This window comes from Lactuca sativa, chromosome 1 (genome assembly GCF_002870075.4).
Source record: "Lactuca sativa cultivar Salinas chromosome 1, Lsat_Salinas_v11, whole genome shotgun sequence".
In the NCBI taxonomy this organism is placed as follows: Eukaryota; Viridiplantae; Streptophyta; class Magnoliopsida; order Asterales; family Asteraceae; genus Lactuca; species Lactuca sativa.
In genome coordinates this window covers 86,538,270-86,546,468 of record NC_056623.2, presented here as the reverse complement: position 1 = coordinate 86,546,468, position 8,199 = coordinate 86,538,270, and the positions used below count along the sequence as shown (strand labels likewise).

General features: G+C 32.7%; 1 long non-coding RNA gene across 2 annotated transcripts; it reads left to right on the top strand.

Annotated features, from left to right (window-relative positions):
* Positions 1-3,035: 3,035 nt before the first annotated feature.
* On the top strand, positions 3,036-7,974 carry LOC111900530 (uncharacterized). 2 transcript variants are annotated; one of them, XR_006191168.2, is made up of 3 exons: positions 3,281-3,749; positions 3,984-5,280; positions 5,709-7,974. It is a non-coding gene; the product is annotated as an uncharacterized LOC111900530 (long non-coding RNA). The 2 variants fall into 2 exon arrangements; XR_006191167.2 differs by having other exon boundaries at positions 3,036-3,749; positions 3,984-7,974.
* Positions 7,975-8,199: the final 225 nt, after the last annotated feature.

Below are 8,199 nucleotides of genomic sequence, written 5' to 3'. Positions count from 1 at the left end.
TTATGATCCTTGATGATTTTCTGAATCTAATTGTGTGGAAACTTTTGAATCAAATTTTACAATTCAAATACAACAGATTCAACAGAAAATCATATTCTAGTTTTGAATCCTGCTCTGATACCAATTGATGAATCATTAATCGAGTAATGAGAATCAAATAAGAGTAAAAACGATATGAAAAAACACTAGATGTAAATATGATCCTGTTTTAGCTCTATTATACTTTCATAGTTTTACAGAGAGTACAAAGACAAGTTCTGTAAAGACTTCTTATCTAACTCTAAGTAAGGTTCCTATTTATAGGGAACAGGAAAGTATGCGAAAAATACTAAGACATTGCATTTAAGCTTCGAACATATAGACGCCTTAGGAAATATATTACATAATACACGAAGGGTAAAGTCTTCGACTCATTACAACATGTCTTCGACTCTTACAACATTTTCCATATGTTTTTATTTAGAGAAATATAAATAAATATGAAAAAATTCTCCAAAGTTTATTATTGAAAATGGTTTTTTTTTCTTGTATTTTTATTTAGTTTAACCGGTTCATTTTGACCGGTTCAACCGTTTTTTTCTAAAAACCGGCCGGTTCAATCTAGTTCAGAAATTGGTGTAAAACCGATGATAGTTGAACTGCTCCATTCCCCAGTTCCTGGTCCAACCGGTTGGACCGGCCGGTTCAAACTGGTTTTTAAAACGCTATCATTTTCTTGACAAGAGGCACTACAGGAGAGAAGCTATTATAAGATGGAAGTTAAAGAGAAATAATCATACAATTGCATCGAAGTTTGCCATTTATATTTCGGGAGAGACCTCAAAAGTATTTTCTAATGTTTTGATTGACAAGAACCAATACAAGAAAGAAGCTATTGAAATATGGAAGAAAAAGAAAAGTAAACGTACACCAAGTTGTTTGGCTTATGACAAAGAAAAATGAAATACAACTGGTTCAGTTGAGACATCGGCTATTTCGGGTCCACCTTTGGATCTACTTCCAAATGTTTTAATGGATAAGAAGCAGTACAGGAGAGCAGCCATTGACAGATGGAAGAAAAAGACAACTAAAAAAAGACTTTTATTGCTACCAAGTTGTTTGGCTAATGATAAAGCATTAAAAAATTCAATTGATGTAGGTAAGACGGGTTATATGAGAAGACAGTTGAATAATAGGACAAGAAAACATTTGTTACAACAAGTCCCCTTTGCTTCTGATGTCCTTCTGGACGTCCGCCGTTGTCGTTACTGTGATGCTGTCAAATTTTATTCAGAAATAGCTAATTTTTGTTATCTAGATGGCCGTGTTGTTTTGTCAAATAATTGGCTCCCACAAACTCTACCCTTTAAAAATTTAGCAAAGTGGGATAAGCGGGGATTTTTTAGGAATTTTGATGGAATTTTGTTGAATTTAGAGGTGTTTTTCTTAATTTAAGCGGACTTTTTAATAGGATTATTTCCTTCTAGGTCGGGTCCTGATGTATGGGTACATAGGTGCCTCGTTTATGTCGCTTGGTTCTGTTGTTACTCATCATCCACTAAATGGGAAAACGTGCCACCATTGAAGACTCATCAACTCTTAGTCTCCTCCACCGCTTCCCTGCTTTCCCAACACACTACTACCTCCATCCTCTATCTCTACCCAATTACCCAATATACCGACGGAAACACGACCTACCCATCGATTTTGCCCATTCTTCCATCGCTCCTCTCTAATTGATCAATCGATGGGTTTCTTTTCAGATAAGCATACTGTTGTTCCACAGTGACGCCCTGCTAAGAGCAACTCCAACCATTCCACTAAAAATATCACTAAATTGGTGTATTTTTAACATCAAAACTTTTTTTTACTCCAACCACACACTAAACATTTACACTAAAAACATTTTTTTATATTATAATATAGAATAGAATAATTATTAAAGTTGTAAAAGCTATAAAACTAACCAAAATAGTATTAAACAATTCAAAAAGTTGTTTTTGTGTGATGAATAGTGTTACACAAAATATAGAAGTCACTATTCAATCTCACCATTTTGTGTTGAGTTTAGTGGTCCATTTGAGCACATTTTCACACAAAAACACTATTTTTGTGTAACCATTAGAGATTTGGAGTTGGTCCGACTCCCACCGCTCCACTTCTTCCGTTTCACAAATTGAAGATGACAACTCAGACCCACCACCGCTTCTCTCTCCTCGTCCATTTCGTTCTCACACACGTATCTTCTTCCTCTCTCTAACATCCTTTGAAGAAGATATAGAATCCATGAAATAATCGCAATTTTTTTATCTATAGGTGGAAGTAGGGGTGAGCAAAAACCGCACCACAACTAAAATTAACCGCAACCGCAACAAAAACCGATGGTGAGGTTTTCTATTTTTCATAAACCGCAAATTTGCGTGCGGTTATTAGTTTTCAAAAACCGCAAAAAAAAAAAAAAAACGCACCGCACCGCTTATATTATATACAGCTTTTTTTATTAATTATTAATATATTAAATATTAAAAATAAGACAAGTTTAATGAATGAAAGATGAATAAAATAGTAGAAGACAAAAGTGTTGGCTTTTTGTTACGTTTAACTTTGTAAAATGGTGAAATTAGACAAATTTAAGAAATTTATTGTTAATTACTATTGATTTGACGTTTTTAAGATATTAATTGTTTGTGATTTAAGTTAATTGTCTTATACCTTATTATTATTATTATTATTATTATTATTATTATTATTATTATTATTGTTATTATTATTATTATTATTATTATTATTATTATAAGTAATATGTTTGAACGTTTAAAACCGTTTGAGCTATAAACTGTGGTTAAAAACCACACAAAATAACCGTACGAAATCGATACGGTTAATAACCGCAACACAGAAAAAACAACCGCATAACCGCACCATAAAAATAACTGCACCAAGCGGTTTTGAAAATGGATTAACTGAATTTGCGGTTAGTGGTGAGGCTTTGACTAATAATCGCACCGAACCGCTTCGCGCTCGCCCCTAGTTGAAAGTGATTAGGTTTCCAGAATCCAGTCTCTCTCTACCGCTCTCTCCTCCTTATTATATTACTTCCTTACAGCCATAAATCCTTCCCAGATTGGGCTAGACGAAGTGGGCGTGGGGAACGGCAGTGGGAAGCTTCCCGCCCGGCGTAACACCGCACCGTCGGCGCGGGGAAGCGTTGTGCGGGAAACGGAGAGGGAAGCCTCTCCCGCTTTCTCTCTCTCTTGCTGCGATTGGCTGGGAATTTTTTTTTTTTTTTGAAAAAGAACTGTTAATCAACGGTAAAAATATGTAAGTTTTATTTTAATTAATGAAATATTTTTTATTTTTAATTAAAATTTATGTTTAGCATTAGTTTAAAAATTATAATTCATAAAAAAAAATTAATTTTATTTAATAAAAAAAAAAGAGAGAGAAGCGCCATTGGTTCTAGGTGAGGTGAAGAAAAGCAAGGAAAGGAGGGTACCAAAAAAAAGAAAATAGAAAAAAGTGAGGAAGAGCTTCCTTCGCTCCTTCCGGTCTTACAGCGAACCCTCTTCTCTCAATCTGTAGGCATGACGATTCTGAACTCTTATTTACCCACCCGTTCATACTTTGATTGTGCAATGAAGGTGGTTCCGAGCACCATGTGGGAAACCTCATGTCTGAGGAAATGGGGTCCCTTAACGAAGAAGATGGCTGGTATTTCTATTGGTTTTCCTCTTTTCATTTCACGTCTATGTCATCGTGACCAGATCATGGTAAGAATATGATATTTACTTGAAGATTGCCTTTTTACACATTAATACACTTCTTTTACTTGAAGATTGCCATTTCTATCTCTCTCCAAACTAGGTTTTTCATTTTAATCTTTATTCTGATTTGGGTGCACCGATTTCAAGAGAATAATCACCTGTTTTTTCTTGATCGATATAGAAATTGGTTAGTATTTTCAGTTTAATATTGATTTTGATTGGATTTGTACGAGATTGAAGACATCCGTGAGCATGTTGGTGGAAAATTTTGTGGGAGAATGCAAAAGGAAGAAATAATACTCGATGTAAGACCATCTGTACAGTTGCCTCTTCCATTTTAGGGTTTTTGAGGTGATATCTGTTCCCTGACATTGTTTTCCATTATTTCTCATAATTATCAATTTAATGTTATAATTTAGATTTAGAAGGTAAAGTTTAGTAATTTTGTAAAGCTATTTTCTAAATGTTCATGTGCAGCAAAGCAACCCCAAGAAAACACCCACCATGTCTTTATTTACATTCCAAATGCTTTGTTAGATCTACAAACGAAACAAAAATATTTGAATTCTATTTTACATCCTTGTGAAGATCTTCATATTCTCGTTAAGTAGTCATCCAGTGTTCTTTGTTTACAATAGCTTTGCATTATACATGATCTACGAAATCAGTTGGAGGCTTCTATATGATTTCATTGTGTTTATTTTTCATCCTTAAAACACATTTTCTATTAGATTTCCATAATTTATTCTACTTTGTTTGCTTACATAGATTGAGGTGCATAGTGGTAGTGTTAATGATCTTGAATTCTCTTACCCTAACAAACAAGGTTCCGTTGTTAGAAGTGGAAATGATAGATTAATAAAGGTTTTTAAATTAATATTATTCTGGACTTTATTTTGTATGAGATGAAGCATTCCACAGGTGTGGTCTGCAGTAACAGGGGTAAAACAATATACAATTCAGGTCATGAAGCACCTATTTTGTTATGTATGTCAAGATTTCAAGCCACTAATTTATCTAATTCGTCCGTCTTCTTTTGGATGTTCAGTATTCTGTTTTGCTCAAAAGGACCTCTTTGGATCATTTTAGAGTTTCTATTAGAAATCAGAATAGATTTATTAGCTTTTTTCCTGCATTTTTGTAGCAATATTGATGGGATACCAATCTTGTTTGTTAAATACACTTGCTTTGAATTTTTTTTTTTTTAAATCTTTATCTTTTGAGTGTCTATAGACTACAATCTCCTTACCCTACTTCTTATTGTTGCTCTTTTCTCCTATGTATCCAACACTTAAATTCCTGACATCAATAACTGTCTTAAAAATGTATGTAAGTTTTCCGATACAAACCTCTGTGGGTCGTGCTTAGCACGGCACTTGTACTTTCCTAGTATATATATATATATATATATATATATATATATATATATATATATATATATAAGGTAGTGAAATGTGACAATTTCCTACGTTTTGGTGAATGAAAGGAGAGTAAGGAAAAACTGGCGTGACACTCAAAAAGTGAAAGATGAAAGATGGTATACCCTATAACCTAACCTACTTCTACAAACACCTTTAAAAACTAACCTACTTAACTACCTAAGTTACACCATTAAACCCACAATCATGTTCTCCACTATTGCATTTGCTTATAGTTTTCACAAAAACCTTAGAATATGAATAGATAGATAAGCTTAACTTTAAATAACCCAAATATTTAAAAAGTCATGTTTATATATGATTAATATTAGACAATCCATATATAATACTATAAAATATGAAAATTAAATAAGTTGAATGTTACAGGGTCTTACAACAATGTTTGTGGTCTGCATGGGATAGCTAGAGTGAAACATTAATTTAAACTCCATTTTGAGTTTTCGATTCCTTGTATTGTGTTTGTTTATTTCTGCTACTATTCTTGAAAAGCTTGTTGCGCTAACATTTGTGCATATCTTCTTCCCAGATCTCTGAGTGTCAATCCTCCAGAAATTTAGGACAATGGTTGCATCTCCATACTTAACATTTGATTTAAAGGTTTGATAATCCGGAGGATTGTATGTATGCTCGTTATGAGGGTTATATTCTTTCTCGTCACTCTCGTAGCCATCTGCCTCGCTCCGGTTATATTTAGTTGTTTTAGTGATCCGACAGTTCATTATCAGACGTATCAGAGTACCTCTCATGATCATTCGACTTAACCGGTGATGCAAATGACAGTGGTTCATCATCTTTATCGTCTTCAACATCAGTAAGCTGAATCTCAGCATGATTCCTTTTCAACTTCATATCAGCTGAATCCATAGGCTCGATGTTGATTGCCCCTTTTAGCTTCAAAGCATGGTTTATTCCAGTTATCGTCTGAATTGAATGTGAAATTATTACTGCACACACATGTAAAGTAAACATGGTCACTATATATAAATACACATATATATACCAAATAAAATCTGCACAAGTAGTAATCATAATACACTTACAACTAGCCATTGAATGTCTTTACTGGTTAATTCTTTCTCTTTTATCGTAAAAATTTCAAAAACCGAGACAATAGCCACAGTGTCATTGTTGGAGGATCTATTTGCATCTATGTTTAATGTTTGACCACATCACTGAAAACAAATCTAAAAGGCATGAACAAAATGATAAACTATTTAATCAAAAAAAATAAAAAGTACTCTCACTTACATTAATTGATTGAATGATTGCGATTCAGCTTTTTCAGATTCTCCCAAAGTCAAAAGCAAAGTGATGAGGTTTCCACATACTTCACACACGAAATCATGATTCAAATTCTTCACAGAAAGATCATATCCTAGCTTAGGTTTGCACTGTCGAACCAACTTAAGAAAGATCATATCCTAGCTTGGGTTTGCACTGTCAAACCAACTTAAGTATAAGTTGGTTCGACAGTGCAAACCTAAGCTAGGATATGATCTTTCCATGAAAAATTTTAATCTTGATTTTGTGTGTGAAGTATGTGAAAACTTCATCATTTTGCTTGTGACTTGGGAAAAATCTGAAAAAGATTAAACACAATCAATTAATGTAAGTAAGAGTGTTTTTTATTTCTTTTGATTAAATAGTTTATCATTTTGTTTATAACTTTGTGATTTGTTTTCAGTGCTGCGGTTAAACATTAAAAATAGATGGAAATAGATCCTCAAACGACAACAACGATGATGACACCGTAGCTATTGTCTTAGTTTTTGGAAAATTTACGATAAAAAAGAAAGAGTTAATTAACAAAGACATTTAGTGGTTAGTTGTAACTGTAGTATGATTACCACTTATGCAAATTTTATTTGGTATATATATATATATATATATATATATATATATATATATATATATATATATATATATATATATATATATATATATATATATATATATATATATAGTGACCATGTTTACCTTGCATGTGTCTGCAGTTAATGGTAATAGTTTTATATTCAATTTTGATAATAACCCGAATACAAACCGTGCTTTGAAACTAAAGGGGGCGATCAACATCGAGCCTATGGATTCAGTTGATATAAAGCCGAAAAGGAAACATGTTGAGATCCAGCCTTTTGATGCTGAAGATGATGAGCCATTGCCATTTGCATCGACGGTTAAGTTGAATGATCATGAGAGGTAATCTGACAAGTCTAATGATAAGGTGTCAGATGACTATACAATTAAATATAATCGGAACGAGACAGATAACTACAAGATTGGAGAGGAAGAAGATGACCCTAATAACGAGCATATATGGATAAGATCCTTTGGGTTATCAAACCATTAAATCAAATGTTAAGTATAAAGGAGGCTGCAGCAGCAAGGGTCTCCAGAAAAAAGAAAGCAATTGACACAGAGGAGGAGGCAATTGGTGTGTAGATAATTGGAAGCATGCAACTGTGTCTAGATTGTCTATATAATCTGTTTATAGTACTTCTATAATATGTAGTGCACATATTATGTCACATGAAGTCATGTCTATTCAGGGTATCTAGATTGTCTATATAGTTTGTTTGACCAGGTACTCTTATACTAAGGTCATATATTTTAAGTCGCTAGAAGTTGTTATCAATGGGTCCTAGTGACGTTGTATATAGTATGTTTATAGGTTATTTAAATTTTAGTTATAGTATTGGCTTAACTCTAATTTTGTTATGAATTTAGTTTAAAACTTTTGTAATTACTTTGTTTTTAGAGTTAATTATATAAAAAAGTCTTATACTTTGTGACTTTTTGTTGATTAAAGCTAACTTTATTTATTTAAAAAGGTATTGAAATTTTTTTTTTGCTCTTTTTTATATTGAAGCTTTAACTTTAAGCAGGTTTAGTATTAACTTTTTAAGAATATATTATTTTTTTTCCCGAAAATACTATTTGATAAAATTTTGCTTCTAGATCAACTTTTCCATTTTGACCATAATTTTTTTCTCATCGTTGTGAGCTCCTTTTGATAA